The following is an 8,740-nucleotide window of genomic DNA, read 5'->3' as shown; positions in this document are numbered from 1 at the left end:
GGTCTTGGGGCTGACTCCTTGGGCACAGAGGTGCAGGCTCAGGTGAGCGGATCTGCAGGGGAAATTAAGAGTCAGTAATCGTTTTAGGAAAACCTGTTTTCTCCATGGGTGGAAGTATTTCATCAGAGCAAACCACTCACAGCTTTAGATGCTCATGAGCCAGGAGACACGTGCAGGAGATTCTCAGTGAAATCCTTACATTGTGCCGTGAAGAAATTAAAAATATTTATACCCTGGTAATGCATTATTAAGTCTTTTATGAAGAGTTGGCATAGAAGGCCAGCAACAGGGCCTCACCAGAAGCCCTGTAAATGGTTTGCCACCTGGGTTTCAAATGACTTTCCCAGCATGCTGTTTAGCTCAGTAACTCTTGACACTGCTGATTGATCAGTACTTTATATCTTATGAAATTATTATAAGTGCCTATTGGCCTCTCGTCCACACTCCATTTAGTTGCCTTTTCCAACTAAATTTAATGAAAAAATCCATATTATCTTAAACCCTGATTTTTGCAGGTTACTCTACTGATAGGTTTATCTATAAAACAGGACCCATAATTCCGACTCCTATTTCTCTACACAACGGGCTTTTGTTTATTTGTTAAAATGCGTCTCCGGCCATCCACTCTTACCACTCTGTTAAATCGAGCTAACGGGGTCCCCTTGCATCAGCAAGATTCCACCACGGAGGTTTCTGAGCACCAGCCCCAATCCACCCTCTGGCATATCTGCATATCTTTTCTCTTTTGGGTCCCTAAATTATGCCCTTACCTCAAATTTTTATCCCTTATCCTCAAGGACATTTTCCCAAAATATTTTACCTTTCTCCTCTGAAATCTTGTAACACTAATAGTCTATGACATCAGTCTAGGACAAGTTAGCTTGAGGAAAAGGCAGAGATGTTGCATTTAGACACATTGAATTTGAAATGCTTGGAGACACCCTAGCAGGTATTTCCAGATAGTATCCTTTTAGTACAGAAGCAACCAAGGGCCTTGGCCTGTTCCAGTTGGGGATGCAGATAGAAAAAACAATCCCCTAAATATTTATAAGCACAGACATGTCCTCCTATGTTTTAGGGCTTTGAATTCATAATATTGTTGTAACTGGGGAAAACTCAAACTGATCAATAAATTTAAAACCATCCACTGTTGACACTGCACCTGCTATGTGCAGAAGTTAATAATGAATTTACAAAAGAATGGACTCTCCATCCATCTAAGAGGCTGATTATTCAGATAGACCCACCCAACACAAACCATAAATCAGAATTAGGAGACATGAGAAAAAAAATCACATTAACAAGAGTTTCCAGAAAAACAGTAAATAACAGAATCAGAACCGGAGTACTAGGGATGATGGAATTATTGAACACAAAGCATTTTGGAAGTCACTGGTACTATAACATTGGCTCTGATGGAAAACAGACAGGACTTGAGAGAACAGATGATAATGTAAATAGAAATATGGAAACTAAGAAAGACTCAAAGGAGAATGCTAGAAAGCAGAAACCCTGCAGGACAAATGTAGAATGTCTGCCATGCTCCCTTGATGGTCCCCCCATTGACTGGAGACAGCCAAGGAAAGAATCAGTGAGCTCCAAGACAGGTCAGTCAGTGTAAGCGTCCCAAACAGAAAAGCAAAAAGATAAAAAGAACGGGGTAAAAACTCCTCACAACAGAGTATGCAAGAAATGTGCATATTCTCTTCTCTTTCCAGAAGAGCAGTCTATGAGTGATTGGATTATCAGGGAAGGAGAGAACAAAACAGAACAGACCTAAAGCAGCAGCAGCCAATTCCTAAGACCAAGATCCAAGGACCCCAAAGTGTGTGTAAGAGAATGAAGAGTAAATATCAAAATCTATCACGTTGAAACCTTGAGAAATTAAAGACCACAATCTTTTTTTTCTATCTGCAGTTACAAGGCCCTATATGTATTTTTAAAAATACCAGATATATTTCTAGATGTAAATATTTCTATATGTAAATTATACCCATATGCCTCTACAGCTGACCTAGAGAAATAAAGACTTTCCCAGACAACCTAAAACCAAGGGATCCATTACCAACAGATCTGCCCAGCAAAACACCTTAGAAGAAATTTTTCAGCAAGAAGAAATCAGGCCCACCTAAAGAAAGGAAGCGCCTTGGAAAAACTGATGGAGGTAAAATAAAGTTGTCTCTTGTTTCTTATCTGATCTGATAGATCAATATGGATAAGTAAAATTAATGGCAGCAATGTTATAGGAATGGGAGGGAGAAACAAGACATAATTTTTTAAAAGGCATCTGCTGCCTATGAAGCAGCCTAGCGTCAAGAGTGCACTCAGGTTAGCTGTAAATGTGTATTACAAACTCCAGAGCAACCACTGCAGAGGAATTTTAAAAATAAAACCCATTTGGTAAAAACTTCTTGGAAATGACAAATATGTTGCAAAGTATATAACTATAATTAAAACCTGAACTACAGGAGTGGGAATAAAATTTTATTTTAAAAGATTAGATACCAGGTTTAAAGGGGAAATACTGATTGAGAAAATCAGTCAGAAAAAAATTATGCAGCTGTAACGTGGAGAGTTGGAGAGATGGAAAACAGGAAAAGAGATGGCGGACAGGATTGAGTCCTGGTAGAGTCCTGGCGTTGACTGTGGGCAAGACTGCCCGACCTGGGCCTTAGAACGCGATGGTATTTAAGACTACAAGAAGGTGGCTCCTGGGGCCCTTCTGCCTGCAATACAAGTCCAAAAGACAAGGCCAGGTCCGCTGAAAAGGTCCAAGGAGCCTCTTGAAAAGTGCCTAGCACCCTGCACTGAGGCCCAGCTTGGGTAGACCTAGGATAAGATCACTCAGTTGAAAACTGGAACGTGAAACTTACTGTCATAAGTGTACAATCATATACTTGGTAAGAATGGTAACGTAAAATATTGGGAATACACATATACCCGAGTTATTGTGATAAAATAATTAACGTCTGCATGTTGACGTCATTGTGGGTTCAGGTGATTTTGCTGAGTATTTTATTCTCATTCTCACATTCATTCCACAACCAAGGAACTCAGGCCGGTTTGACATGAACCATTCCTAATAATACAGAAGAACGGTTGGTCCAGTATGAATTTTATGATGAAGTTTTACTACATAAGTGATCACAAAGAGCAGACCCAGGAACATGAATAGATTAATGGGAATGTGGGTGCATTTTTAAAGGTTTTGCTATACTGTCAATATTGAATATTTAACACTTTTAAGGATTTGGATTGCTATAAGAATATCAGGGTGTCCAGTACTATGCAAGAAAAACAAAATATATAAAAATGTCTGCATTTTTCTATTCGGACACAATCTGTTTTATTCTCTTGTAGGAGAAGGAAGGTAAGATTCATCCTATTCTTCAGATCAACATTAGGTACCCTGTTGCCATAAGAAGTTTCTGAAGGAAGTGTGTGTATGTTTGCTGGTTTTCAGTTTAATTATTGTTCATTTTTAATTATATTTTAATAACTGTGCACATCTTATTGTATAAGAATACTGGGAAAAATTTATATGCCTCCAAATAATACCAGCACCTTAAATAAAAAGTCTGGGAAAATCTTTTAGCTATTAATTCATTTCAATCTTAATTGTACAGCTAGCAGAAGAAAAACTAGCATTGTCTTTGTGTTTGATTCCTAAGGTGTGTGCATTCAATTTCAAATGAAAAAAAATTACTAAAAATGGTTGTTGACTTCAAATAAATTTATTTTCTCCATATCATACTTGTAAAGATATTCCTTTAAAAAACATTCTTATGATTATTTTTTATGGTAGCCTTCATCATCATCTAAAATAATTTCTAGAAGACATTAATAAAAAAGATTAAGAAATCTGTTTTATTTGTATTTTTAATGGATTCTAGTCCATAGGTAGTTAATTTCTATTACTTTGATTTGTAGACTTATAATAGGTTTATATCTAATATGTGGATAATTAATGTATATCAAGGAATGGCCAAGACAACTCTGGAATTAGTATCTAGAGAATAACCTCCTTAAAATTAAATTGAAAGGACTGTGAATCTAGAATTATTAACACATTAAGAAGGAAAGGGAGGGCTGGGGTTGTGGCTCAGTGGTAGAGCATTTGCCTAGCACTTGGGAGGCCCTGGGTTCAATCCTCAGCACCACATATAAATAAATAAAATAAAGGTGTTGTGTCCAACTACAACTAAAAAATAAATATTTTTAAAAAAGAAGAAGGAGGAAAGTGATGGGTTTGGGTACGGCGGATTAACTTGAAGGAGATGCACTTTCAAAAGAAATATTTTTTTCTGAGATTCCTCTTTAGTTTAAAAAAAAAGAAAACATACTACTGATGCCTGCTAGAGAAACTCCATTGAATTTCAATTGACTCATACATCTTGTCAGGGCAAGAGGAGGCTCAGGCCCAGGGACCAAGTTCAAGATATGGCAGTTGAAAGAAGATGTGAGGCTCATCCTTTACTGGGAGGTGGCCATAGCCCTTAGCCACCCATCTCCCCAGCCATTTTCATGGGCCTTTTTATGTGAAGTTCAAGCAAAGAAGGACCCCTACCACCAGGTTACCTAAAGGGGCAAATACTTACAAATTAATGTTTATGACCTTGAATGCATAGACTGAGTTACAGTGTTTCTGGTCTTCACCAACCATGACATAGCCATTTCCCAGCCCTGGCTACACACCAAAAATAGAAAATAATAATAATAATAACAGAATCAGAAAAAAAAAAAAAAAAACAGAATCAGAACCTAAGGACTAGGGATGATAGAATTATTGAAAACTAAGCATTTTGGAAGTCTCCAGTATGATAAAATTGGCTGTGATGGAAAACATACAGGACATACAAGAACAGATGATACTGCAAATAGATATATGGAAACTAAGAAAGACTCCAAGGAGAATGCTAGAAGGCAGAAACACTGCACAAAACATAACAGATCACCGGAAGCCTTGGCCTGGGAGCCTACCTGGGGCCATTTGGGGCCTATCTAAACACATAGTTTCTTTCCAATTTTTTGAAATCCATCTAGATTTCTGAAAATAATTCTACCATTTTATTTTTTTAATCTTTATTTTATGTATTTATTTATTTTTATGTGGTGCTGAGGATTGAACCCAGGGCCTCACACGTGCTAGGCGAGTGCTCTACCACTGAGTCCCAGCCCCAACTCCACCATTTTAAATTACCAATCAAACCTAACGTTCCAAAGATTAATTCAGGATCATGATCCACTTTCAAGTTAATATACATTGGTAAAAGAAATACCTAGGTTTTGCTACACTTTAACAGGTTAGTCTGATTATTTTTTTAAGTAGGTTGGGAAACATCAGTATAAGAACTCGGTAATTAAACACAGACAAGAATGGTTAACAGATCTGGTTAAATATTTTCGAAAAAACTAATAGAAAAATGATATTTGGGGCCACACCCCAGTTGTCCCCAGTGAGCGCAATCATTATGAACCATAAATTCCTGTTAAGTAAATAAATATAAACGAATATTGAAACCTACAGATATTGAGTACGCAAATAAATTAGCCAAGTTAACCATCAGTGGCCCCTGAAAAAGAGGCCTAAATAAAATAAATAAACAAATAAATAAATAAAAAAACATGCTCAATGAGAGCAAGAATTTCAAAAAAGGAAAGTGGTCTAGGTGACAGTACCACCAAGTCCTCCCACCCACCTGTCTGTATTGAAAGAGACAGTGCTGGCCATGGAATGGAGTAGCTAAGAGGCAGCAGGCTGTGAAACCCTGGGGTGGATCACACACTCTGTTGTCTTTTAACCTGTTCCTTCAGCTGGTGAGCCCTAAAGAACGACTTATAAAGCTTTCGATGATGTGGTCAAATGACACTAACTGTCCCACGATAAATCGGAAATCAATAAAGCATTAAAAATGCAAATACATTCTTGTTAATATGATATTGTGAAGAACTTTTTTAGACATTCAATTACCATTTAACACAGAAGCCTTTAAGGATTTAATTAGGAATCCTTCACCTAATTGAGGTCAAGATTGTTAGCAGTGGATGTCTAATTAGCTTGCTTACAGCAGCCATCTCCTTTGAAAACTCCCTCAATAAAATCCTTCCTTAAAAGATATTCTTACCACACACACACACAGAGGAAGAGAGAGAGAGAGAGAGAGAGAGAGAGAGAGAGAGAGAGAGAGAGAGAGAGAGAGAGAGAGAAATGCAGAAGTTGGTGAAATCCAACTATATTGGTCCCACGTATTCCCAGAGGATTCCTTCCAGGACCACTGGTGGTTGCCCAAAACTGCAGTATTTCTGAATTCTGTATTTATATCAAGCACCTTCACATTTCACTTAAAGGAAGCACTTTATGGCTTCTCTTTGGAGCTTCTGGATTGCCAGCCTCACTACTCTTGCTCTTGGAGGCTAACAGCATGCCATTTTAAACTGATAAAAAATTTTCGGAAATTTTCCATATAATATTTTTAGCTGAAAGTATTTTGGCAATTGAAGTTGGAAAGTGAGACCATGGGTGAGCAGAGACCATGGTCAAGTCTACCTGAGTACAGCACGGTAGCACTGTCAGATTCCTGGTTGTGACAGTAAGTTATAGTTAGGCGTTATCATGGAAGGCAACGGGGTGAAAAGTACTTGGAAGGATATTTTTGCAACCTCCTAGACGCGTTTGACCATTTCAAAACAAAAGTTATTTAAAATGCACCTATATATTTCAGAACTACAAGAAAATTTTAATTATTTACTTTTGCTTTTGTGGTTACAGTGATTATTTTAGACAAGAATTGGTTTCCATGCAATAAGGCCAAATTAATGTGGTATTTGCTATAGTTCAAGTAAATACCAGGTTGGTCAATCCAAAATTAATTAGGATGACCTCAGCCCAAAGGAGCACTTATAACAGTTGTTGAAGATCTTCCTGTTTACATCCTGAATTTGCTTGTGGCCTGATTATGGTCTTTCAATATCAAAGCATAAAATAAAACCTCAGCTAGAAATAAAATCCAACCTAAAATCATCTAGTTAGTTGCCTTTGCCTTAGGGAGTAGAGTCCACTTTATGTTTTTTAAGATTAACGCTTGTGTAATTACTTCAATGGAAAACACATAAAAAGAAATATTTTATAGTAGGCTAACAAGAATCAAAGATTTACTACTGTAGAGTGTCTTGTAGCAACAACGACCAAATGCTGGGTCCCCCGAAACTCTAATGCTCCAAGGTGGTTTGGGGATTAAAAAAGAAGGTGGCAAGGAGCAGCAGCCATAGAAATTGATTATTTGGGTAAGTACAATGCATATTTCCATGTTTAAAAACCCAAGAATCTTTTAGTTTATTCTCAGCATATACTGAGTAAAATTTGGCCTTGAAATTGTTTCCAAAATCCCCAATTAGCAACGTTCAAAATCAACGTCCTACAGAACATGTTAGAAATGGCTAGTTGAGATGGAAATCTGCTTCCTAATGAAGTCTGGCTTTCACTGACCAAAGTAGAAATGCATATCCCAAACAGCCTGGGATGGTCATTAATACTCCAAGAATCAGTCACTCACTTTAAAGACCCCAAGGCTTATAAATGTTGTTAGAGTTACCTCCTTCCTCTATGTATTTTTTTTTATTTTTAAAATTGCATCATAAAACAGCACAAGTGAGCCATTTATTTTTATCTTGTTATTCATGGCACACACATGGAGAAGCCTTCTCACTTGACGGACCTTAATGCCTTACCTCCCTGGGAGCCCAGGCTCTGTCCCTACCAGCTGCCTTCTTGTTCCTCGAACATCCCAAGATCCTCATGCCCCAGGGCTTCTGCACAGCCAGTTTCCTCTACTTACAGTGCATTTCCCTCTCTTCTGTGCTGCACCGTCTTTTTATCATCCAGTCGGTCATGATTTAAATGTCAGTTCAAATGACATTTGAAGATCTAAGACACTGCACAATACTGACTCTTAGTGGGGAGGTTCTCCTACATTCAGTGGGGATTTCCACACTGAAGAGGAAAATTGTCCCAAGTCTCCCAAGTTTGGATATACAGCTGGCACCCTGTCATTTCCTGTGCGTCCCCCACTACAACAGGAGGATCGGCTTCAGGTCATCCCACTGGAGTGGGTCACGGTGAAGGTGAATTCCATCAGGGAATTCTGATGTGCACATCCGCGTCCTGTGAACACGGGCGATGGGGTCAGACCGGAGAAATGATCAGCAGAATAATGCTAATAGTTGTGGCATTGGATATTCACTTTGGGACTGTCACTTGTCAATCTCACATTGGAATAGATGTCCTTCAATATTGCTTTCATACTTAGCCCATTTCATTCTCCAGCTCCCAGCTTATGCTTAAATTTACTGCAAGTGATATAAATGAGTGTTTGACCTATCATATTTCTTAGCTGTAACCACCTCCCCTGCCTTAAATTTCCCTTTTCTCATTAGGACTCCCTTAGTTAATTCCACTCACAAAGTAAGAAAGTAAAGCCACAAAGTAAGAAAGGAAGGTATGAGAGAGAGGAAAGAAGTCAAAACTCTGCCATCGAAATAAAAAATATATATATTCTTATTATTGAATTATTTTACTTTTTCACCACTTATTACTGGCTATTTTTGTTGAACCAAGATGTGCCAGGAACCACATGCAAAACTCAGTTTCAAATATGGGTATTTAGCTCTGCTGCCCTTTGAAAAAGAACCACAGTCCTGTGATGAATCAGGTGATTTATAACTGTCCCGCCTCGCGGCCTCT

Source organism: Marmota flaviventris, chromosome 18 (assembly GCF_047511675.1).
Source record: "Marmota flaviventris isolate mMarFla1 chromosome 18, mMarFla1.hap1, whole genome shotgun sequence".
Taxonomy (NCBI): Eukaryota; Metazoa; Chordata; class Mammalia; order Rodentia; family Sciuridae; genus Marmota; species Marmota flaviventris.
Note: the sequence above shows the minus strand (reverse complement) of the source record.